Genomic DNA, 26558 nt, shown 5'->3' with positions numbered 1-26558 from the left:
ACAGTGGTGACTATCTCTGAGTGGTAGGAATATAAGTGGTTTCTATTTCCATCATTTTGCTTACTTGTATTTTCTCATTTTTAACAATAAGGATGTTTCTTGATGATTTTACATTTTGAATTCGAGCTCAAAACTCAAGGCAGAAAGTCACAGAATGTGTTTCCATAGGACAGAAGACTAGAAATCTAATAACTTCTTTATCATGCTGAACCAAATTCCAGTTTAGACTTAGGTTTACAAGATCAAATAAAATTGCTTTTGAGGTAGAGTTATTTATCCAATGTAGTTGCCATATGGGTAAGGTTATCTTCTTATGAATCAAAATCACAACAAAACTAGGAAAACCGCTAGTGAGGTCATGGAAGACAAAATTCAAAGCCATGGCCTTGGAGGATCACATTAGAAACCTGATGAAGTGACACCAAATATGAAACTGTACTAGTAATTCATTCAACAAATATTTGAATACGTACTGTTCCAGCCACCATTCTAGGCACTGAGGATACAGCAGCAAACAAAACTAACCAAAATTCCTGACCTTGTGAAGCCTGTATTCCAGTCAGAACATAGAGGTGGCAGAAGATTCCCATGCAGCAATACAATCCTTACTATAGTGTTAATACGGTTTCTGCTGTTTTGACTGTTTTCCTGCCATTTTTCCTAGAGAAGGACATTCTACCAATTCCCTTCTAAAACTAGTGATTAGGTCGACTATTTCTTGACATAACCCTGCCGGAAGTGGGACAGACTGGATGCCGGTACCACTGGAGAAGGTACTACTTGCAGAACTGGAGATATACCCAGCCATGACCTCCCTGCAGTGATGGTCCTAAGGACCTAGCTGATATGGAAAGTTCCGGTCTTCCCAGAGGAAGAAGCTGAAGTGCCCCCAGCCATGAACAGAGTAGAACTGAGCCCGAGACTGGGAGACTGGGAGCTGCCACAGTGGGCTATGGGGACAAACAGAAAGAGAAATGGGTCTGACTGAGGGAAATGCAGATTTTAGCTCCACATGAGGGAGAACATTTCAACAGCCAGGCTGCCCCACAGTGTAATGAGCTGACAGAAAGTCAGTTCTCAGGGTCTGGGGGTGGATGACAAGCTCAGCTCTGCCACTTACTGGCTTTGTGATCTTGGGCTAGTCCCATAACCTCTATAGGCCTCAGTTTCCCTGCCTGTAAGATGGGAGTTATTATGGTACTTCTATAAATGGTGCCTTATACATGGGCCTGTGGTGAGTACTGAATGAGAGAAAGCATGTGAGGTGTCAGGATGCTACCTGACCTGGAGTAACTTAGACACTGAAAGGTTATCTGGATCAGACGATAAAGCTTCAGAACTTACCTTCTATGCTGTTTTTATAGTGGATTTGATATCAAAACAATATTACACACAGTCATATTTGGCAAAAAGATTTTGGTAGTTGTGATCTTCACAGCACAAAAATCTGTGGCTATGGCAGTGACAAATCCTATAGTTCCCTACAAAGAACCCTCTGAACAATGCTACCCCATTTCCGATATGATCATGGCCCAGGCCCAATATAGTACCGCTGGCTGATTTGGACGCATTGTGACCTTGGTCCCCCTTGGACCAGGGTACTGGGCAAAGGCAGGGATCAGGCCAGCACCAGTGTTCAGTGTACACTCGAATCACAGAATCCCTAAGGCAGGAGCGTCTCTACCCCATACACACCCAGCAGGACTGATCTGGGGGTGACCCGCAGTTCAAGATAGGATGTCCCCAGAGAAACTGTGCTCAATGTCACAAAGTTCCCCAGGGCCCATTACTGACAAGAGCAGCAGTGCCAGCCTCAGCTCCACTCTGGGACACCTAGGACTGATAGACTCAGGTGGCAGCTTGTGAGACAGGACTCTGGAGGTACAACCAGGCTGGGCTGGAGACCCAAGCCACAGCTCAGTGGGATGAAGGGCAGCTTGAAGGCAACACAGGATAGAATCCCAAACTACTCATAATCCCTCTTGTGGCTCCAGGTATGGGGGTCATATCAAGACAGGTCTCTTCCACCCCATTGAGGACATCCCAGGAACAACTGCATAGCTCCCAGTGAACTGCTTTATAGCACAGCCCTGCCTCCTGGCCCTGGCTGTTGGTAATAATCCAAGGGTAGGAGGAGCAAGCAGCCAATCCATTTATGTGGGCCCAGCAGGCTGCCATCCTCATACCAAATGCCTTAGGGTCAGAAGTCAGCCTTTAACTGTGGGACCAGTGTCCAGCTCACAAGTTCCCACCATCATACCCTCCCACAAGCCAGCTTCCCAGGCATGCCTAGACCTGCCTGAACTCTTAGCAGGTACAGAACTCAGGCCTACTTTCCCCTACTCTCCTTGTGCCCACTACTTAAGAATCAAAATCCCCAAATCCCAAACAATAATGTCTCATATGTGTGTGGTGTTCAGCACTTTTCGACTCACTTTTCACATCCTGCATGTTGGTTAGAATTTTTAGTTGTAAGCAGAAGTAACTAACTTTGGCTGACGTGCATAGCGAAGGACATAAGTTAAAAGACAGCGAGTAGCTGTCTCACAAAATCTCTGGGAAGGTAGAAAATCAGGTTTGGAAGCACACAGTCAAGAACACTGTTCCAAACTCCAGTTCAGCAGTAGTCTAAGAAGACATCATTGTGACCACTGAGGCTGGCACATCGTCCCTGCCACTTACACCACAGACACCCTCATGAAGGAAGCTACCCATTAAACTGCTATCCCTGGAAACTGAGATTGTCCCCATCAAAGCACTGAATGGGTTGCAAAGCAGACCCTTCTTTTTTGTGGTCACTGGCTTCCAATTCAAAAGTAGTGAGGAGTGGCATGTGGGAGGGAGGACTTGTCGGACTGGAGGAGCCTGAGCCTCAGGCTTTGCCCATGCCCCAGCTGCAAAGAAATGGTTGCACTTCATGAGGCATGAAATTTCTCAAGCACAGGAAGGAGTCTCAGCTGCCAGACAACTGAAGTGAGTGACACATGTCCAATGTCATCTCATTTGTTCATCATACCAACACTTGAAGTTATCAGAATGACTCTTAGACATTCTACTATCCCCATCTTAGACAGCAGGAGTGGGACCAGAGCAGCTTCTCTACCAACACATTAAAATAAAATAAGGAGAAAAGCAAAGTCTTGATTTCAGGTTTAAAAAGATCAACTACAGAAATGTGGGATGAGAGGAACTAGGCTTGGTGCAGGTCTACATAAAGTTCTTAGAATTTCAGTTGACTTTAAGTTTCATGTGAATCTAGCTGAAGAGACTGCTGATTATGGTCACTGTAGATACTTCTGGGCAGGACAGTGTTTTGGCCTCTAGGCCTACCAGACTTACCTGGAGTTGACATTGTAGCCACCTATTTGCAGAGATGGGCAGCAAAAGTAGGGAGGTTCTGTAACATCTAATACATGGGCTCTGCTGCTTCAGAGGGCAAAACTGGGGCCACACGGGAGCCACAAGGACCAGAAGCTGGTTCAACACCTATAGAGCAGGGCAAAAACAAGACAAGCTTCCATGAACTGGTGAGATCCCCGCTGCCAGGCTGTGCAAGTAGAGGATAGAAAGCTGTCCACCAGAATTTTAGTTAAACTAGGTGGTGAATGCGGTCCCTTCCAACTCTAAGGCGCCATAAGCTTCCAATGTGTGCTAAACATTGGGCATAACCTACAAGGTACGACAATGCCCTCTAAGAGCCTCCTCCTGAACAGATGACAGAAGAAGAAAGCCAAAAATGTGCATTCTTAATAGACATAAATTATAAATAAGAGGAAGGATCACTTTATACTTTACATTAGCCAAAATTGAAAGTAATGTCCAGTGCTAGAGAGGCTGTGATAGCAATTGGGTAAAATGCATACCACCCTTTATGAAATCAATGTGGCAGATGGTATAAAAAAACCAAAACCATGTTTAATAATTCAACCTAATAACTGTTCTCTTGGGAATTTACCTTAAAGAATAATTTGTAAAGGGTAATTGTTTTAAACTTGGAGTATTCATCACATCATTTTAAATAATAAACAAAAAGCCTTAAATAGAGGAGAGGTCTAGTGTAGTGTGGTATTTGATGGAATACATATTAGGCAATCATTACAGATGGTGTTTATAAAGAATCTCTGTCCCGTCAGTGCGAGTCCTGTGTCACATTTACCACTATAGGCCCAGTACTATCTGGAATATAGAAATGCTTCATTAAATAGTTACTGAGTGAATAAGTAAATGAATGACTGAACAAGTGAATTAGATCTTAGCAAGGGAAAATGCTTATAACATGTGATGTTAGCAAAAATAAAGCAGAACTCAAAATTATGTATAAACTATGATTTCCAGAATATAAAAGATTATATACACATGTGTCCTACATGAGGATTGTAATGTGGAAAAAGAAAAAATAGATGTTAGGGTCACATGCGAGGGATGATGTGTTATTCTTATCACTCAGCATGTATTACTGAGTAATTGTTATGTATCAGGCGCTATGCCACATTCTGTGGGTACAGCAGTAAACAAAATAGACAAAGTCTCTACCCTAATGGAGAGTTTATTATGGTCGGTTACTGGAGGAGTAAGAGTGGGGGAGAGACAGACAATAAACAGAAAAGTAAGAGAATGTGTATGTCAGATGGTAATACCAGGGGGAAAAAAAAGAAGCAGAAAAGGAGGAGAGTGAGAGCCAGGAGAGGAAAGGCTGCCATTTTATATGGAATGTGCATGAGGATATCTAGAGAAAGAGCTTCAAAGGAGAGGAGAAAGCAAGTGCAAAGGCCCTGAGGCCAGAGTGTACTTGGGGCAACGAAGGAACAGCACTGAGGCCAATGTGCTGAAGCAGAGGGGACCTATGGGACTACAGGAGTGAGTGTATATGGCCCAACAGGCCATCATAAGGGCTTTAGGTTTTGCTTTCAATGAGCCAAAGAAGCCACTGGAGAAATTTGAGCAGAGGCATGAAATGATCTGACTTATGTTTAAAAAGAATCACCCCTTTTATAAGAATATCTATAAAAGTTTAAGATGAAAGGAAGAATTTTAAACATGGACAGATTAACATAACATTCATGAATTGATTCACAAAATAGTTTCTGAACACCCACTGTTTTAAGGGGCTGGAATAGGAGGTTTATTTCAAAATTACAAAGATTTACCAGCCATACAAAAATATTTTAAAATAACATTGGCTTTTTTAAAGACAGAAAATTACTCATAGCAATTAATTGATTTCATCCTTTTTTTCTTTAGAAATTATGAGGATCATTTTTCTCAATTAACATTTACATGCACATTTCATATTCTATATCAAGTCCCATAATTGTAAACTGAGTTGCCATTTGGAAATCCTGTTTATTTGACTTTTCTTAAATATCTTACACACAACGCTTCTGCAGCATCACTCACAATCCAACCTTACTGATAGAAGACCCTTGTGGGAAGTCTGTATGTGCTGGCAAGATTATCTGAAAAACTAACAAAATCCTTGTAATCCTTTTCAAGGATGCAGAAAGGAAAATGGCTACATTTCAAATTCATGACATTTCAAAAGCATGAATTAAGCTCTAAGCTCTACATCTGAAAAAAAAATTAACACAAGTTCTCTAATTTATGTTCTAAACTGAGAAAACAAATGGTTGCTAAGAAATGAAATTTGCAAAATTCTCAAACACATTTTCTAGTTGATATGCACAAGCTTAAATCTACAAATTATACCAAAATATAAATTGTAAGAATCACTACCCTTAAACTTGGTTGATTACAACTTCACCATGAAATCTGGAATTGTGTTTTTGTTTAGTTAATTTTATTCCTAGATATTCTGCCTTTTAGGTGTATAAAATGGATCATTTTTAGATGTTGTTGAGATAATAATTCTGTGAAAATGTATGAGAAAGCTCATTGGTCCTCTTTCTCCTTCCCCCTCATGCCTTGGGTAAGAGAACTTCTTCTTTGTTCCCCAACATCTTGATTTCTGTGACATTCATGTCGGAGGGCTCTGCACCCGATCCCTCCCTCCTTGTCAATATCTGTTGACTTCCCACTCACTGAGTAGTTTGGCATAGGGCTATCAGGGTTGCTTCTCTCCCCCAAAGCAGCCAACTTTCTGGGAGAATTTGACTTTCAATCCCATGACCATCTCTGCCCGCTCTAGCCACCTGCCCCTGCCCCTGACTAGAGCTCCTCTACACTGGCCAGCATTGCCTGCCCTCCCTGTGCTTTCCTCCTATCCATCACAGCTATCCTCTCACTCCACCGAGAATCCCACTTCTCCTATTCCATCCTCGCTTCACCTCCTTTCTCTTGGGAACCACCACTTCCACTTCTGTTGTCAGCATGTCAGAAGGGAGGCTTCATTGCTTCCTAGCCTCCCCGGTCCAACAAAGCCCAGCCCTTGATCAACCTCACCAGTAGTCTCCTCCATGCCTACCACAGGGCTGATGAGATGATGAAAAAAAGCCTACAACCACACAGATCATCTTGGGAGAATACTTTAATATACGTGCTCTCACACACTCATAGCCTCCAACCTCCACCAGCCCACATCACTGACCTTCAGTCTCTGTGGGTTACCATTAGATTTCCCTCCTTTTTTCCACAGTGACCATCTTGAATATTTTCCTTTCTACAAGCTTCCCACAGACTTACCAACCTCAACCTACTGACCTACCTGCGTCTCCAACTCCTCCTTCCTTTCTCTCCTCCCATTTTAGAGGAAAGTGGGCCTTCCTCATGCCTGAGGCTCACTCTGAACCCTATCACCTCCCACCCTCTTGCTGACCTCACTGCATCCTTCAATCATTCTTTCTTGTATTCTCAACTGTTCCCCAACTCACTTTCCCCATCAGCATTTTTAAATGTCCTTCTCTCTCCAAACTTAAAATTGTCCCTCAACTCTACATCCTTTTTGGTCTTCTCCCTCCTCTCCTTCAAAACAACTCCCAAGAGTTATCTACACCCACTTTCCATGCACTCAGACTTCTGCCCCTGCTACTGGACTGAACCTCTTCTCCAAAGGTGCCAGTGACCTCCTTGCTGCTCAATTTGGTGCTCACTTGTTCAGACCTTTGCTAACTTGACCATTTTGCACCATGATACCTCACTTCTTGCATCTGGCTTCTGTGGCATACCATTCTTTGGTTTCCCCCCTAACTTTCTGACTGTGCTTCTCACTTTTCCTTTTGGACCCCTCTTCCTCTGCCTCTCCCATAAATTGTTAGTATTTCCCAAGGGAATTTGGTCTTCTCTTTGACCCTCTCTACTGAAGGAATTCATCCATTCCCATAGCATCAGTTTTGATGCATATGTTGATAATGTGGTAACTTAAGAGTTTCTTCAGACCAGATCTCTCAAGGATGACAAGCTCTCAGCCTCTGTCTTTTGGTTTGAATTAGGTTCAGGGTAATAGTCCTCCCAGTTACTTCTCTGGCATGAATAAATTATTCCCATATACTGAGGAATTCTCCCAACATAAGCTCCAAATCACCTACTAGACATCTCACCTGGATGTCTCCCCCTCACCTCAAACTCATCTCCTCCTCCTCCTGCCTAAATCTGCTCCTTTACTATTCCACATCCAGAGGAAAGCACCACCATCCACCCACCTAGTTTCCCAAGGCAGACATCTGGGCATCATCCTTGACTCACCACTCCTCCATGCTTTCAACTCATCACTCACAAAGTCCTCTGAATATTTACCTCCTTAATACATCTCAGATCCACCTCCTCTTTTACATATTCATAGAGGCTGTGCTGGATCAGTCTAGCAGATTCCGAACTACATCCCAGCCTCATCTTCTGGCCATTTTCACAAAGGCCCTAGACCTTTTCAAAATGCACATTTCCTTGAAAACCTTCATTATCTTTAGAATAAAATTATACTCCTCAGCTGGGTATACTAGGCTTTTTGGGATCCATCCCTGGTTAATCATTCCAATCCCATGTCTGAGATTCAGCATTCTGGTTAATCCCTCTGTCACTTCATTAGAAGACCTATGGAACTTTACCGAGACCTTCCCCCACCCCCTTCTAACAAAGTTTGCAACTCTAGCCTCTAAACATCTAGAATTCTCTTAGGGTTCTCTCCTCTAGAAGATGACAACACAAACATATTGAGCATATACCTGACCAAAATCATACAACTAACAAGAGAATGATGGTTTGAACCCAGATTACCTAAGACGCTACCTCCTGCCTGTTTATTCACAGTCAAACCAATTTCTGATAATGCAAGACAAAAAATGTGGAATGAGACTAAGACTTGTTAAGTGCTTGATATATATGAAGTGTTTTACATGTGGCATCTCATTTATCCATTACAACAGTTTCAAATAAGCAAACTACTCTAGTTGGCTGGGCAGATACTATTTTAAGGAGAATCATGGAACCTGACTTTTTCCATTTGTAACAAGTTTCTGGTAACTAGCATTCCTGCTGAAGGGCTAAACTGACCTCCAGAGTTTCAGCTGTGGCTCTAGGCCCTCTGCTGACACTCTGCAGATGCCTGCACTGTGGCATAGTCCTCCCCCTACCCACTTTTCCAACAGCCTCTGCTCTCACTGCATCCACAGAACTAGGCACTTTGCTTCAGCGCACATCCCATTTCCCCTGCCTCCTTACAGTTTTCTATCTCCAGTAATGAGGTCCCATCTGTTCATCCAGCTCCAGTGACTGTCCCTCATGGAGTAGTCAGGATCAAAGCCCCTCTGCCGTGCCTCTTAGAAGTCACGAGTTCTTCCCTAAATGCCACCCATTTTACTCTATCCCCCACCCTTGCCTTCCCTCCCTGGATGTCATCAGCTCAAGGATGACAGAATTGCTTTTGCTCAGGCTCTTTTTGATTTGATTCAAGTTCAGGATAATAGTCCCCCTGGTTACTTCCTTGGCCATGAATTAATTATTCTCATCTATTAAGGCATTCTCCCAAGAATGCTTTAGTTGAAATACACCCAAAATGTCTAAAGTGACATATGACACATGAGTGGGATTAATTGGACCATTTGGCCAACACCAGGGCCCTGAGTGGGGAAAAATTCAGAAAAGGTGCTACCTAGCAAGATGGAACATCACCACCCTATGAAGCTGAAACGGGGTTGAGAGAAGGGCAGGAATCGCAGACTGTGTTTTCTTCAGGGCCAGAAGATCTTTCCCAGAAAGGGAGTAGGGGGTAGGGCATTTATACGCATGAAGGAGATGGGCCATCAGCTAGAAATAGAGGAACAAGAAGAACTGATGACATTTAGGAGAACATTCATAGAACTTCCAAGAAATAATAGACATGAATTTTTCAATCCCTACTTGTCAGAGGATTGGAAGGGCCCTCCAAGCATTCGGGCAAAATTCCAATCCACTGTATAAATGACATAAAAATGTCTTCAAGATCCCTCTAGCATGAACACTTCCAGTATAAGAAAATGCCCGACCTTAGGAAATCAAGATTATGGAGGCGTGAGTGAAATTCAATTAAAGTTCAATTCATTTTCAATTCAACAAATAGCTATTGAGCGCCTACATGTGCCAGACACTATAGGCACTGTACTGTAGGTATGAATAATGTAGACATGGCCCCTGCTCTGTGAATCTTATAATCTAACGTGGAAGATAGCTACCTACACACACAAGTAGAATAGGGGAAGTAGAGGGTGCTGCCCAAACATAAAAGGTGGGGTACCTAATACGAATCCCAGCATCTAGGAAGGCTTCATGCCCCAGGCTGGGGCTTGAAAAGTATAAGGAATTAGCTAAATGGAGGGTGGAGGGACCCAGGGGAGTGAGAGAAACAGATTAGTAAGGCTTCCCAGCTTCCAAAGAGGTTCAGTGTTGCAAGAAGGTGGAGTCCTGGCTGCCATCAGCGTGTAAGGCCATATTACCCTGAATCCGCCTGATCTCGGAAGCTAAGTGGGGTAGGGCCTGGTTAGTTCTTGGATGGGAGACCACCAAAAGAGAAGGTGGAGTCCAGATCTTGAAGGGTTTGTCAAACGATGTCGAGAAGTGTGGGCTTAATTCCTGAGGCAATGGGAAGCCTGTGAAGGGTTTTAAGCAGGAGAAGCACTGCGGTATCCGAGAGAGGTGTGAAGGAGGGCAGAACTCGGGGGGGGGGGGGGCGGGGGGGGAGTCGGGATGGGAAGACCTTGGCCCACAGGTTATGTATATGATAAAAAAATTAATGCACTCCTCTATGACAAGATGGGGGGCAAAAATGAAGGGATAAAGTTCAGAATGCAGTGGGAAGCTCGCCTCCGTCCTCTCTCACCTTTGTTGGGCAAACCAAAGCCACTCGCCCTGGGTTTGCCCATCCCGGAGGAGTGTGGGCGGAGGGACGGCTTCACGCCCTCTTCTCAGATAGGAAAACCGAGGCCCAGAATCCCAAGGTGGGGGGCCAAGGAGAAAAAAAAGAATCCAAACGCCCTCCCAAGAGGCTGCCCGAAGTCATGCTCAATCCTTCGAGGTCCAGCGGCCTGCCCCATTTCTCCGTCAGCCATCCACAACCAGCCGCCTTTGCTATGGAAACAGTCCTCCCGCCCTCCTCAGCGCCCCGGTTTTTTCAATGCACCCTGGAAAATGCAGTCCATCTCTGGTTACCTTCCTGCAGCAAGAGCTCACTCCACGTCCTTAAAGGACTACAAGTTCCAGAAGGATGTGCGAAAACGCCGGCTGTCTCTGGGGGGTATGCGGTCTTGACTGAGAGACCAAAGAACTCGCGGGCGGGGCCGAAGGGTGAGGGGAAGGTGGCCCCCCAATGGGCGGCCTCCTGGGCAGGGCCCGGGTCGCCATTGGCTACAGCAGCTCACAGGAGGCGGGGTCAGCAGAATGAGGCGCGGAGCTGTTCGCCTCTCCAGGTGCTGAGTCCGAGGGAGGCTCTGGACAAGGGAGCCGCGGTAACTGCTGCTGCTGCCGCTGCTGCTGCTTCTGCCGCTGCTGCAGCTGCGCCGCTGCCGGGAGAACGAGCATCGGGAAGGCAGGGCCGTGAGGAGTCCGGAAGACCTGGGTGCGCTGCCTGGGGCTGGGCGCTCTCCCGCCTCTCTGAGGTCAGTGCTGCTGAATTCGCTTTTGTTTTATTGGGGAGGGAGGGAGCCGGCGTGAGGTTGAGTGGGGGTGCCTGGGGAGTTGATGGGACCTGTCCTCACCGCCCTCAAGACCATCTGTCCCGGGGAGCCGCTGGCTGACTCCTCGCCCGCCTCCCTGTGGCCAGGCGCCTGAGGTTGGAGCAGCTTGGGTTCGTTTTTGTTTTATGGTAGAGGGGGCTCTTGAGTGTGAGGAACGAGGTCTGGGGGACCACTCCCCGCCCCATCTCTCCGGAGAGGGCGTTAAGAGCTTGGAGCTTCCCTCTCCCAGGTCTGAAGTCGCAGCTGCTTGGATTATTGAGAATAGGATGGTTGAAAGGTTCCGAAGCAGAGGACCCTTCCCCACAATACCTCGGCTGCTTGAGGTTGCTAAGGGGGCCTGGATGAGACCACAGGACGCCGCCTTCTGCTCAGACACTCCCGGGGTCATTGAGGAAGGGCTGTTTGGAAGATCAGGACGCCCCTTTCTCGTGCCCACCCTTTTCCCCGAAGCCTGGGGTTTTGTGAAGAGGGGGGCAGGAGGTAGATGGAGACAGGGGACTCTCCCCACTCTCACTTGGACCCGCCTAGATTTGGGGGTAGGAGGGGATTGGGGCGTAGAAGGCAAAGGCAAAGGCAAAGGCCACGAGACCCTCTCCACCTGCTTGGAGTCCTGAGTACAGGAAAGCACCGAGGATTCTCGATTCTCTGGGTCCTCCACGCTCGGCCCCGCGCCTAAGGACTCAGTGGCCTGGGTGGTGCCATGGGGGAAAGTAAGAGGGATTGAGGGTTCCCCTCTCAACCTCTCCCCTCGCAGGTCGTATCTCCTAGGCCATTGCCACCTGGATCCAGGCCAGGGACAATAAGTCGAAATGACTGCCCCGCCCCGCCCCGCCCCGGGGACCCGGGATCCTGCACCGCAGAGGGGAGACAGAGCCGGGTGGACAGGTGCGGAGCGGAAGAGGGTGGTCCCTTCTCAAGCACCCCAGAGCTCTGGACAGACACGCCCGTGCCCACAGACCTTTGGGGCTACTCCACTCGGCGCGGGGTGCACCCCAAATCGGGCCGCCCAGACCTGTGTCCGGGCCACACAGCAGCCGCTCCAGGTGCGGGGCTTTCGCTCTCCCCCTGGCATCTGCGGGAGGACAAAGCGGCTGTAGCCGCACTGGTGGGCCTGCGCCAAGGGCTGAGCGGGGGGCGCGGCTAGGAGAAGGGGGGGTTTCGGGCGCGGCGCGGGGAGCTTCCGCGGAAACATGTCAGATGCCGGGTGGGAGACAAAGCGCCCTCGCTCCTCGTGGCCCCGCGTGAGCAGAGATGGAAAATCCCAAGAGAGGAGGCGGCTAAGTCGGGGGGGGGGGGGTGGGGGGGGGCAGGGAATCCCAAGAAAGGAAGGTGGTTAAGTCCGGGCAGGGCTCTATGCCCCGCACTCTTCTTCCCCGTACTCCCCCCAACTCCCCCACCCCCACTGCCAGCCCAGCAAGCAGACGCCATGTGTGCGATGGTAGCCACTGCCCCTTCTGGGGGGCATTCAAGACATGTGACCACAAGGATGTGGACAGCTGGGGGACTCTGCCTCGAGGGGAGGGGCCCACAGGAGTCCTGAGTGGGCCAGAGCCCGAAGGGGCATCCTGACCGCACACCCCTTGCCCAACATCGCCATCAGCCATGCTAAGTCCAATTTGGTTTCCGGGTTTGAGTGTGTTTGTGTGTGTCACACTGTGTTTGCATGGGTCAAAGTGTATGTGAATGTGTATGACTAGGTGAATGTGAAAATGAATGTGAAATGAGTTCGTGTGTGTCATGGTGAGCTTGGGCACCTGGCGGTGTGCGTGTGAGAACAGGAACCACTTGCTGATGGCCTTGGATGTTAGGGGTGGGGATGCATGCAGGGTAGTCTCCGCTTCCACTCTCAAGCCACAGTAATGAACTAGGGTCCAAGTGGATGTCCTCAGGGTGGAGGTAGCTTCAGGCCACCTTGGGCCTAGCCTGCATGCCTGGATGTGAACCAGAAAGCAGGACCTCACATACATGTGGTACTCTCTTCAGCCCTTCTGCAGACTCAGGTCTGAACCTAACATCCTCACCAGAGCCCTGCCCTTTCCATCCCTCAGAATATTCAGGCTCAGGACCAGAATTCTGCAATCGCCCCCCACCACCACAGGCTTCCAAGTGGTGCTTTACGGGGTGGCCCATCAATAGAGTTTCTCATGGATGTGCACAAGATTGTGGGCAAGGCAACTTTTGTCACTTTGGTCTCCACGTCTGGAAGGGCCGTGGGGCTGGAGTTGCTGCTCGGTGACAGCTGGCCCCTCAGTAATACCAGGTACACTCAGGGAGAGGGCACTAATGTGACACAGAGATGCTTCTATGGGTAGACACCCCTAGAGAATGAAAACAGCCCTCCCAGGCCTGCCCACTTCCAGCGAGTGACCTCAGTTGCATCGCACCTTCATGGCAAAGGTGCTATGTGGCTTCGGAATAATCCCTACCTGAAACCCCCTTCCCAGTGGAACCACAAGAAGAGCGGTTACCAGACTAAGGAGTCACCACCTAGCCCAGCCCTGCCAGGTGCAGTCTCCACAACTATCCACCGCCAGTATCCACAGCGACCTCTGCTGGGCAGAAGTTAAAACAAGCTGAAATTCAGCAGCCAATGAACACTCCCCCAGGTGTGAAGACTCAGGGTGGGTTTGAGCATTGCCGGTGAAACCACAAACCCTTCCCTTTGGGGGTTCCCTGTCTGACTTTGGAGTCCCAAATTGATGTTCTTGTCTGAAGTTCCTTCAAGCTAATTCAGGCAGTGGGACTGCCACTGTCCTCACCCCTAGGGAAGTATTTAAAGAGGGCCTAAATAAAGGCCTTTGTTCGAGTTTCCATCCAGTTGGGGGTGGGTATCGAACACATTTAAAAGGAAAATGCATAGAAAACATTTGTGAAGATCGGGGAGGTTTAAGCATTTTTCCTGCTTCATCCTCTCACTTTGTGATTCTTTCTCCTTTTTTTTCTATTCCACTTTCATCCTCTTCTGTTCCCATTATTAATCAATAACATATTTTTTAAGCATAGCTTTCTTTTCCTCATCATCAATGTGGCCCAGAAAATGCAGAAATCAGGAGGCTATTGCTAAATACAAAGAGCTGGAAACTGGCTCTTCCAGGTCTAATGATGGGAACAGGGAAAATGGATGAGATGAGCTCAGTCTTAAATGCCCACCTGGTGACAGTATCTCTTCTCCTGGAGTTTCTGGAAAGGCATTTCATGCAGCCACAAAATCTTTCAAGCTCCTCAAAGGGAAGGAGGTATTTAAATACCTGGTATTGTTCTTACTTTGGCATCCATGTGATTTGCATTGAACTATGTGACTCAGTATCATAAAGTAAAAATAGGACTTAATATCTCCCTCCCCTGTTCAGAAGGTGACTGCACGTGTGTGCTGTGTTGTGTTCTGCATTGGAGAGTGAAAAGCGACCTGCTTAAATTGAACCACCTGCTTATTCTGATTAGACAATGATGCTCAGTATCACCTACAGGCAATAACGTTATTTCATGTTTGTTTTAATTTATACCCGAATCTTTTTGTCTTGTAAAACCTTTCTTCATGCTCACATATTATTACTTTCACTTGAAGTTAATCAGGAATGTTTAATCCTGTACCAAAGCCAAACAATTAAGTATCAGCAGATAGAGGAAGATGTGGGTGGTGGTTCTGTTCTTGGGATCAAAAAAAAAAAAAATCCTTGGAGTTCTTAAGAGAAGAAAGGGACTGAAGATTCGGTAGCAATGCTTATGGGTAGACTTTGTTGGTTTCTGAGGAGAGGTTCCTCAGAATTTTCCAGGAAGGCTGCCCATATTGAAGAATGCAAGTGTCATGCATGCCGGGAGTAAGGCTGCAGCCCTTGCGACTCCCAAACCCCCACACTAGCACAGCCTTTCTGGGGAAAATCTCCGTTCTGCTCCCTCAGGCAGAGAGCAGTCGCGAAGGAGCGGAGCTGTCCAAGGTTCTGCACACCGGCGTCAGCCTCGCTCTTGGGAAGGGAGGATTCTAGGGTGTGGAACAGAAGTAAGCTTTGAGGACTACAGCCTCTGTGAAGATTTCCCCAAAGCTCATCACATAATGCAACAAGAGAAAACGGAGCTGTAGAGGCTTTTACTGCATCACTTTGAACGAACCCATTGGCAATCTCTATTTAAAGAATTATGAGCTTGTAAGAAGAAGAAACGTTTCTGAGTCAAGCTCTTCACATGAAAGAATGTACTTAATCCTCACAGTCCTATGAGATAGGTGGTGGGGTTATTCCCACTCTCAAGATAAGGAAATGAAGCTTTGAGAGGAAAGGGGCTTGCCCACGGTCACACAGATCAGAAGGGATACGGTTTAGGTTCCAACCTGGGTCACTTGAACTGCAGAGCCTCCTTCTTACCACTGACTTTCCCTACCACTAATGTAGAAGAGAAATTGAAGTAGAGGTATCCTATATGAGATTCTAACCACATTTTAGAGGAATGGGGTGGGGGACCAACTAAGATTCAGACGTAAACCACAAAAAAGTCCTTTCAAATTCATCAAAGACTATTACCACATACTTTACATATTATCCTGACAAAAGCCTTGTTACCTGAAATTGATTACCAAGGAAGAGGAAAGGAAAGTGTAATGACCCTCATGGCCAGTAGCCCAGGGTTCTCTTTCCAGAGTGGAACAATTTCACAGGGAGCCAAGCCTGAATGGCAACAAATTGTGTTTTAATAATCTGCAAAAATGGAAAAAAACATGAGGAGGCTGTTATTATTTGAGAGGGTATATATACAGAAAAAAAAAAAAGGAGGGCTTATCTTTATTTTCTAGCATCCTGTTCCAGTGTTGAGGACACTTGGATATTGTTAAAAGGGTTCTTCCACCTATTCCCACTCTCAGGTTTTTACAGCAAAGCCTCTAATAGCAAAATAAAAGTTTTCACTGTTGTTAGCCTCAACTAATCTTGGGGAAGCATCACATCCACACCCCTATGTCATACGAGGGGCCTGTGCCTGAGAACTCTCCATTCAGTAGCTGTAGGTTTGGATATCTAAAGAAAATAGAGAGGGCCATGGCTGGTGTGGCTCAGTGGATTGAGTTCCAGCCTGTGAATCAAAAGGTTGCCAGTTCGATTCCCAGTCAGGGCTCATGCCTGGGTTGCAGGCCAGGTCCCTGATTGGGGGCATGTGAGAGGCATCCAACTGATGTTTCTCTCACATATTGATGTTTCTCTCCATTTCTGAAAAGAAAATAGAGAGGAATAGACTCATGCTTTTTCTCCTCTTCCTAGACCCCAATCTGCACAACATGCAGATAGGGGGCCTCACCTTTTATGAAAATGCCTCACATCAAGCTGGGTCTCCAATCCATCTAGAGTGATTCTTTCCCCTTCTAGGCTTGGGGTTTGCAGGGCTCTGACACATGGAGTAAAGGCTGCTATTACTTTTCCCGAGGGTACTTGGAGGCCAAAGACCTGGCTCCCCATCTGGGTCTGCTCTGACTCATATGACCGCAGACAGATTTGATTGTTTTCTTATTTAAAGTCATTAATTAACTCTCCTCAGCATCAGAACAGCATGTAATAAGAGGGAGGCCATGTGTAGGGGTCTCTAAGCAGCTGCGCCTACAGCTGAACACTATCTTCTTTACTAACAAGATCAGGAAATGATTTTGAATCCTGGCTATAACCCTTCAGAAAGCTTGGGTTGTCAAGATTTTAGGCCAATATGAGAAAGGATATAAAAGTGTAATTAATTGATAAGGCTGCTATAGTTATTCTGGCAAAACCCAGAAGGCCTAGGGGTCCCTCAAAGAACTGGATTTTCATTTCTCCTTGTGCCTGCAATGTGTCAGGCATACAACTGGGCACAAGGAACCCAATCCAATTTGGGATAAGCCCTGTCATACGGAAATCTTAAGTGGAAAGTGGGAGGAGATGCCACAGCTCTGAAAAGGGTATTTGAAGTCAGCAGACTTTTTAGAAGTGGAAAGAACCATAATAATCATAAACCATCAACTATTTTAACATAAGGAAAGAGCTGAGGGAAGTTGAGGGTTGCCTCTGGCCAGAACCCCAGTTAGTGGGAAAGATGGGGACTAGAACCCAGGTATGATGACTCCTAGCACTTGTTCTTTCACTGTCCTAACCTGCTGCTCTGTTCATTAAATTGTCCAAAGGACATCTTTCCACTAACATAGATTTATCTGACTCAATCATAATGCAAAACTCAAACATAAAGCTGAAATAGAAATAAATAATAGATGAAATAGGGAAAGGAGAACGTCCATTTATATATATCCATGTTGTCCAATATAGTAGCCACGTGTGGCTATTGAACACCTAGAACGTGGCTGGTCTGAATTGGGATGTGCTGTAAGTATAAAATATGCACCAGATTTTGAAAAATCAATATGAAAAAATAATAATGTTAATATTGCTTATAGGTTGAAATAATACTTTAGATATATTGGGTAAAATTAAATATATTATGAAAATTCATTTCATTTGTTTCTTTTCACTTGTTTAATGTGTCTACTAGAAAGTTTATAATTATATATGTAGCTTACATTATAACTCACATATTTCTACTGGACAGTGCTATTCTAGAGTGCTTTCCTTTAGGAGGAAATTTTTTCTTTTCTTTTTTTTTAAATTTTATGTTTTAGAGAGAGAAGGGAGGAAGAAAGAGAGGGAGAGAAACAGCTACATGAGACATTGATGAATTGCTTCATGCACACTCCCAATCGGGGTCCACCCCCAACCCAGGAATGGGCCCTGACGGGTAATTGAACCTGTGACTTTTTGGTTTGCAGGCCAGCGCTCAATCCAGCCAGGGCAGGAAGAAATTTTCTTTACAAACTGAGGCATTTAGCAGAGTAGGTTCTGTAATCAGTCAGCCTGAGATGAATCCTGGCTCTACCGTTTCGGCTGCGTGACCTTGGGCAAGTTGATGAATCTTTCCGTGCTTCTGTTTCCTCAACTATAAAATGAGGATAACAGATCCTACCTCCTCAGTTATGAGTTAAATCACTTGACTGTTACATAGCCAGTGCTCAGTTAACTTCAGCTATTGTTACTATCAGAAGGGGCCTATGGAATCTTACAGGATGGGGCATGTGGAAGGAGAACAAGTAGATAATTTTCAGATAAATCAAGCAAAAGATTTACTACTAGATTGGAAACACTTGCTAAGCTGATGGAGTACCTTGATGTGGCCCCAATTTGCTGGTAGATGAAGACACTGAGAAAAGATTTCAAGTATTTTCATACAGTAAATAAATTAGCTAACTGCATTATGCACAGATCTTGACCTCTGCTAATGAGTTGAGGAAGAGGATGACTAGCAGGTACTTGGAACAAATGGCCCAAGAGGTCTAAGTCTCTTGGACTCCAAGATTCCTCAGGGAAAGGTGAGCCTTGTGCTTTAGGAGAAAGATCCTGAATCAGCTTCAGACATATGTGGGTTAAAGCTGCTCTGCCACCCGTTGACCTTGACCAAGACATTGAGTTTCAGTTTTCTCTTCTGTGAAATGGAGATAGGACCACCTCTCTGGCAGGTTGTGATGAGTGAATTAGATAATGCAAATAAAATACCTAGTATATAATAGGCACTCAAAAAATAATAGCTTTGACTAAATGGGATTTTAGGTGCTCTTTAATAGAGAATTTTCTGTCCAGAATCTCCATGGTCTTTTCTACGATTCCACTCTTCATTCCCCATCCTTGCCTGGTCCCTGAGGAAGTTAAAAGGACAGTTTCACTTCATTAAGTGTGTCTACATCAGAATGTAGGGTTGCAGTTACTTTGGGCACTCTACATAATTTGTCGCGTTCCTTTCTCTGCTCCATCAACACACATGAGTTTCTTTTACTAGGATGATGAGGCAAGCCGCAAAATGGGCATTGTTCTCCATCATGCTTACCAGGAAGTTCTGACATTCTGACCTGGGGGTTTAGAGCACTTTACATGCAGCTTTGCTTTAAAAATAAAGGGACATAGCCCTGGCTGGTGTGCCTCAGTGGACTGAGCACCAGCCTGCAAACTGAAAGGTGATAAGTTTGACTCCCAGGCAGGGCACATGCCTAGGTTGTGGGCCAGGTCCCCAGCTGGGGGCACGTGAGAGGCAACTGGTTGATGTATTTCTCACACACTGATGTTTCTCTCCCTCTCTTTCTTCCTCCATTCTCTTCTCTCTAAAAAGTAAATAAATAAAATCTTTAAAATAAATAAATAGCACTGGCTGGTGTGGCTCAGTGGATTGAGCACAGGCTGCAAACCAAAGGGTCACCGGTTCAATTCCCAGTCAGGGCACATGCCTGAGTTGCAGGCCAGGTCCCCAGTAGGGGGTGCGCAAGAGGCAACCACACATTGATGCTCCTCTCCCTTGCTCCTTCCCTTCCACTCCCTCTATAAATAAATAAAATCTTAAAAATAAATAAATAAAGGGACATAAGTCTGTACATTAGCCCCTGGAGAACAAGGTTCTCCTGACTCTCAGAGCAGAACATGGGTCCATTCACTGCATGGCTCTGAAGGAGCACACTGTTGCTGTAGTAAACTATCTCTTCCTCTCCTGAAAGTTTCCCTTCCGGACCAAAGAAATATATGTCAAGCTCAGTGAAGACTTACATGAACAGAGCACATTGGACTCTAGAGAAAACACTCAGACTAGTCCCATAGGACATATGGGGAATCTGGAAGGGTCTTGACAAGACAGCAACATGGTCAGGTTTCTGCATCAAAGGGTGGTGGATGGATTGAGGTGGGGAAGAGCCTGGAGGGAGGCTTATCCCTGATTCTATTGAGAGGCTTCCAACTTCTGGGCACCTAAGCACCAGTACTAAGTTCTTTTGGGATGGGTCTGGTCTTGAAATGCATTTTTCCCACTTCTCCCTCAACAAATGCTGAATGGTGGATAGCTGGTGTGGGACCGTCTCGAGAAACCTTGTTCTAGAGGAATCCAGGGTCTCACTGTGGAGAGCAGAGATGCTCTTGTGCTGAGTGTACCAAGAAACAAGGCCTGGGAGGCCTGATTGAGGCAGGTTGGCAATGGAAGTGGGAAAACTGTGAAACCCAAGCAGAAAGACCTGAGTCTGAATCTCAGGTTCGCCACCAAACCTGTGGCCTTGGGCATATGTTTTAAACTTTCTGGGCCTCACTTTCCTCATCTGGGACAATGGCACCTACTTTTCCTAGGCTATGGTGATTATTTGGCAACATACAAGAAAATTCTTAGGATAATACTAATCTTCCTTTATCTAGTGCTTTAAATGTGTCAAGCATTGTGCTCAGAACTTTATATCCATAAAAGAGCTACCTTTATTATCCCTATTTTATAGCTGAGGAAAGCAATGCTCGGGACCTTTAAGTAACTGGCCCGAGGTGACACAGGCAATGAGAAGTGGGACCAGGGCCCCAACCTAGGCAATCTGACTGCAGAGCCTGTTCTTAACCACTCTGATCACTGCCTCACTGGTTCAAGGTCAGCAGGAACCCAATGACTGTTATTCTGAAAAAGGGTGAGGTGATTTGTGGGTCAGCTTGTACAGAGGTCTTCTGCTTGGTCTTCAAGGATGGGCACAACATGGAGAGACTCTGAGGGGAAAGCTGGGTGGGTACAGAAGGCAGTGACAAGCTGTGATCAAATGAACAGAGCTGGGAATTCTAATGGTATCTTCTGGGAGCCCTGAAATGGAAAAGAGGGTTTCAGCAGGAAAGAGATGATTGGAAAGAAGGGTTTGGAAAGCCTTGAATGTCAGACTAATAAGTGTTAGAGAACCAAACAGGTTCATAGGCAAAGGAAGGGATGTGAAACCAGAAACCACTAATCTAGGGTATCTCACTACATTTGGGCATTCTGTTGCAGTGTGGAGCATGCTCACCAAGCATGCCCAAAGCCCAAGCCTGAGCCTGAGGAGGGCACAGCCATACAGCACTACATGCCCGTATTCCTGCCAGTGCTCTTCACTTTCCAAAGAATGTGCATGGCCTTTTCTTTCATTTTGTTTTCACAAAAGTCCTTGACAGTAGAAGGGTGGGAGGTCTGCTACAAGGATTGCCGCTCAGGTCAAGTGGCATGCAGCATGGGCTGCCAGGAAGCACAGATGCCAAGCACAGCTGCAGTGCCCAAATCCAGGCAAACAGTTTAGGAGGGCCCTTTCTGTGAGAGAGGAGGCAGAACCCTTGCCCCCTGGGCTGAGGCCTTTTCTCTGTGCTCCAGGAGGCAGGCAGTATTATCCTTTGGTACTCAATTCCCCGGTGATACCCCCTGAGTAGCTGCTTCCCGGGCTGACTGCTGTGAGGGCCTGAGCCATGGACAGCTGTCCTCCCCAGCCAGCCCCACCTGGCCTTCCCCAGGTCCCAGCCTTGCCCAGTCAGTGGGTGTGGCAGTATCCCCCTGAGAACAGGCACCCCTGTGTTAGGGGATACAGAGAGCAAGTATCTTGCATAAATCTCACAGACGTTTCTGGATGCAGCACCTGTCAGTCAGTGCTCCCTCTCATGCAGACATATTGTTTGACAAAAGATTTTTCTGGACTTGCCATTTTGAATTCATTTGGCTTATTTCTCTGCACACTGCAGGTACTGGAAATTAAACCCCTGTCTCCTTAGACTGGTGAGGGAAAATCTGTCTTTTCTAATGGCTGCCGTTGCTGATGGCCACCAGATTTCTCTCCATGGCTACGCTTCTCATAACGATGGAAAACAAAGGCAGGAAGGAGAGGAACACAGAGACAGCAGTTCTTCTGAGAGGCACCTGCAGGTCTGTGAAGGATGTGAGGCAGAGGGGTGGTAACTTTCACAGACATGAGAGAGTCCTTTGATGAGGGAGGAGGAATTTTGATGTATTAGATGATAGAAGATAAGAGAGATCAAGATCACGGTGCCGTACTGTTTTCTCTGGAAAGTCATGCTAGGGTTCCCGATGCCCTCCACAATTCTGGAAGATGAATACACAGGTTGGCAAGGCCACACAGATTTTGACAAGCTGTCCGGGGATAAGTCCCTAGTAATTATAAACATATCACCAATGAGAAATGACAAATACTAGGTAAGGGAATGTTAAGGGTTCATCCAACCATAGATCTGAGTAATGATTAATGTGTGACAGCACACGCTGAATGCAACAGGATGGAATGATGATTTATGAAGAATAAAATCAAATCAGGAAGTTAGAATAGTAATAATAATAAAGGCACAGGTGCTTAGGATGGTCAAGCCTCAGAAGGTAGAGCCGCAGTTATTTCAGAGCAGCCTCACCAACCAGTTTACTTTTACTCGATCATTCCGACCCCAAGGCTCTGATACGTCAATTTTTAGACCATCCTGTGGTCATCCCCCAGCACAGGGCCTGGCACACTAGGTGCTCAGCAAGTGTTCGAAGCTTCCTCGTGCACCTGGCATCTACTCCGTGTTAAGCCCTGTGCCCAGCATTGAAGAGACAGAAGTAAATGAGACACAGTCCCTGTCCTTTGTCAATTCTAAAACAGAACAAGGAATGCAGTGTAGGAAATGCGCAAGTGAACATGGCCCCTTCACGATGTTCCCGTTTAGGTGTTTACTCATACCTATGGAATAATGGAGCCCAGCTGATGAGTCAAATTTGGATCTTTCAAATTCTGCCCCCCTTATCTCATGTCATGTCTGAGCAGGTCCAACTGTGGATCCCAGGTAGCAGTGTGGAAGGCAGAGGAGGCAGAGGCTGGTGTATTTCAAAAACTTATTGCACACATTCAGTGAAAATATTTTTTCTTCACACACTTAGTTGGAAAGACTCACTCTTTACACCCTTTGCCTGCAATTAGGGCATGCTTCCACAAGGGGCACCACGAAGCAGCCACGCTCTCCACAGGCGTGGTATGCTCAGCGCAAAGTAGCTTTTCAGTTGTTAACCTACAGAAGAACATATTTTAAAAATACTTGACCATAAAAGGATTGCATACTTAATTGGACTATGCCACTGTAACCTATGCATAGTGAGGGAGAGGTGTGAATTCATCAACATTCATTTAACAAAATTCATGTACACGTACTGTATACTTTACAGAGAACAACATGAAGTCCTGCCCTTAGGTACTCTCTCCTATGAGGAGACAAACACAGATAATCCCAGTGCAGTGAGGTAAGTGGTATAATGGATGAGCAGACAGCACTGGAAGCACAGAGGAGGAGGACTAACTCTGATGGGGGATACACACACATGTGCACACTCACTCACTCACATATGTTGGATCCAGATGTTAACAACCGAGTCAGAGGGTTTACACTCACACACACAGAAGAAAACAGAAATAGGTTGGAATATTTTTGAGATACTGTAGGAAGCTGGGATTGGCCTGTTGAGTGACTCTGAATTATATCATTTACATTTTTGGACCTCATTTTCCTCATCTGTTGCCCCAAGGGCTTGGCAGTGGTCAGGTTGGCCTATGCACCTGGAGCAGCATGGAAATTAGAGTAATGACCTGATCTCCAGGGGACAGGCCCGTCCCCAGGCCTTCTTGGAACCTGCTTGTCTGGGCCCTGGTGATGCCATTTCCTGATTCTGGTTGAAATGTTCTAAGACATCTAGAGGGTCAGCCGAGATGCTGATCCCCGAGGAACTTGGTGTTTGTGAGGTATTAGCCTTTGGTGTCCAGTGGAAATAGTCTAGCTCTCCTGAGTTGCTATTTGGCTTCACCACCCTCCCCAGAGGCCAGGCTGGCCCCCTCAAGGGCCTACCACTGCATGCACTATCCAGGCCCCTTCTTACCAGCAGGCCTTCTGATCTGTGGCCTGTCCCTGAGGTCACTGTTCACAAAGCCTTGGCCCTGTCAGACAGAGGATCTCTGGTGGCAGGTCAGCCCACCCCTGCCTCTTACTGCCCTCCAGGAGATGAAGACCCGTGATAATCATTTTGCAATGTGTATCAAATCATCACATTTATACCTTAAACTTACATATGTTTTAGGTCAATAATATCTCCAGAAAGCTGGGGAGAAAAAGAAAAGAAAATCCCTACCCAGCCTGTGTCTCTCTCTAGAGAACTTCTTGGGCCCTGGACAGCTGTCCTCCCCAGCCAGCCCCACCTGGCCTTCCCCAGGTCCCAGCCTTGCCCAGTCTGTGGGTGTGGCAGTATCCCCCTGAGAACAGGCACCCTTGTGTTAGGGGATACAGAGAGCAAGTATCTTGCATAAATGAAAAGAAATGCCAGAGGGTTTAGATCTAAACAAGTTAGTTAAAGCTTTTAATTGCCCCCTACAGAGAGTTTGTAATATGCAGCACATTAGCGCAATGCCTGGTCAAGAGAGTAGACAAATGGGGGCACTTAAAGAGCCCTCGCTGGAATTCCATTTAGAAGTCTTAAAAAGCATGTCTTAAAGTAATTCATGAGACTGACAGTCCCTGACCCATCTGTCTAGGCCAGCCAACTCCAGTCACCCGCCAACTCCAGTCACCCACCTCCCACCCCGCTCCCCCTCACTCTGGTCCCTGAGCCCTGGGACCCTCTCTCTCAGGAGAGCTCATCCCTGCCAGCTGGGACCTGTCTGCTCAGACTGCTTTTCTCAACCTAGGACTTCCACAGGCAGCGGTAATGACACTTTCTGCCTTTCTCCCTCGCTATCGCCAACCCCCAACCCCCCTTACCCCCCATCCCCGCCTCTGGATAGTCCCTTCAATCTCATAGGAAGCACCAGGGCATCTCCTGGGAGTGGCCCTCAGCCCTCCTGCTTCAGCTGTATAGGACTCCCTTCCCAGAGTGAGCAAACAAAGAAAAATCAACATAGAGCCTTTAAAACCATTCTGCAGAGGATGTCGCCTTCACCAAAGGAGAGGAGAAGGGCCTGGCTAACATACGCAGAGCTGCTTAGAAACCAAACACAGAGACAAATTAAAACATTCATTGGAGGCGATAGAATACGGATCAGCGGAATGAGAAACAAGATGTCTCCCTTCCAAATCACTGCTGAAGATAAAAGAAATCATCAACTATGGCTCAAAAGTCAGAAAAGAAAGGAAGTGCAGAAAACCTAAAACAAGATGATAGGCGGCCACCCAAAATGGCTATGACAGTAAATGTAAGCATTTAACATTCCCTTGTTAGAAGACAAGGTTTCCCTGGTTAAATTCATACAAGAGACTCATCTAAAATAAAACAACTCCAGGAGAGGCAAAGCTATACCAGGTAAATGCAAACAAAAGAAAAAAGTGTGAGTGGCTACATCAGACAAAGCATGATTTAAGGCAATGAACGGCATCAAGCAGTATAATAAGGGTAATTTTATATTCATAGGAGCAATTTTGAAAGCATGACTGTTCTGAACATTTATACACTCAATATTTTAGCATCAAAATACTTGAGGCAAAACCTGTTACCTTGGAAATACAAGACAGAGACAGCAAATGTGCATATACTCTCAGTACCTGACATCAAGTAGCCAGAACACACGTGACGACAGAGAGGAGGAATAGAATGAAGAAGATGGATTTAAAAGGTGGGTGCTGAACTTTGAAGCAGTCTGAGTGATGTTTGCCATGTTTTAAAAGATCATAGACAGACTGATGCTTGTGATAGAAACGTAAAATTGAGTACAAACTTATGTGTACAGTATAATTATAATTGTAAAATTTAAACCCCTAAACCACTGAAAACCACCGAAAGAAAACATATCAAAATGTTAACATTTGGTGTGTTTAGAAAGACTGGAATTGAGGTATTTAAATTTTCTCTTTCCATATTTTCTTTCCAAATGTTCTTTGCTGATCACATATTTTTCTATGACTTTAACAAAATGAATTTTTTAACAAACAGTAAAACTTATTCCCATAGCATAGGATTTATTATTTTCAAGATTTGGGTGAAATTTAACAAACAAGGACAGTGGACAGAAATCCTTGCAGGCGCTCCCGGTGACTCCTTCCTAGAAACCCTCTGCTTCTTTTTGCCTTGGGAGCTGTTTCCCCAACTCGGCTCCCCTCTCTTCTATGTGACTTTTTAAATCTACTGTGACTCTTTAACCCTTCTGTCCTCCACTGGCAGCTCAAATATGGTTGTCCCAAGACAGACCCCAGTCCCCTTGTCTTTCCCCTCTGCCCGTGCCTGTGGTGACCTCACTTATTCTTGCAGAGGGATGTAGTTCCCCTCAATAGGCCAAGGGCTTCCGAATTTATCTGTTACTCCAAACTCATCACAGAGTTTCAAGGGCATCCATCAGGCTGCAGACTAGATGTCACCCCAGAGATGGGGGCAGGCATGGTGAACATGCCTGTGGAAGGAACTGCCAGCGAAGCCCCTCTGAGCACAGGATGGGGGCAGGGCACTGGGACTGAGTGTGAGGCAGCATGCCCTGGGGGTGGGGGGTGGGGGGAGGAGAGCACTGAGGCATCTGTAGAGAAGTTTCCCACCAAAGAATCAGAATAAATCATCACCCTGAGCATGGCTCTACTTGGAAACAAAACCTATGGCTCTAACTTACCAGACTATGAATTATGGCTGTGGCAGTAATCAAGAAAAACAACAAAGTCAAAT

At 46.2% G+C, this 26558-nt stretch overlaps 1 protein-coding gene across 2 annotated transcripts in view; it reads left to right on the top strand.

Moving 5' to 3' along the window:
- The first annotated feature begins 10821 nt into the window (after positions 1 to 10821).
- SMPD3 (sphingomyelin phosphodiesterase 3) overlaps positions 10822 to 26558 on the top strand; it is a 76462-nt gene continuing 60725 nt past the window's right edge. The window contains exons 1-2 of one of the 2 annotated variants that reach the window (XM_045191993.3): positions 10822 to 11018; positions 11851 to 11981. The gene's annotated coding sequence lies outside the window, so the exon portion shown is untranslated. The remainder of the gene's footprint in view (positions 11019 to 11850; positions 11982 to 26558) is intronic. The other variant, XM_024556250.4, reaches the window with a different exon arrangement.

Source organism: Desmodus rotundus, chromosome 12 (assembly GCF_022682495.2).
Source record: "Desmodus rotundus isolate HL8 chromosome 12, HLdesRot8A.1, whole genome shotgun sequence".
Taxonomy (NCBI): domain Eukaryota; kingdom Metazoa; phylum Chordata; class Mammalia; order Chiroptera; family Phyllostomidae; genus Desmodus; species Desmodus rotundus.
This window is presented reverse-complemented; position numbering and strand designations above follow the sequence as displayed.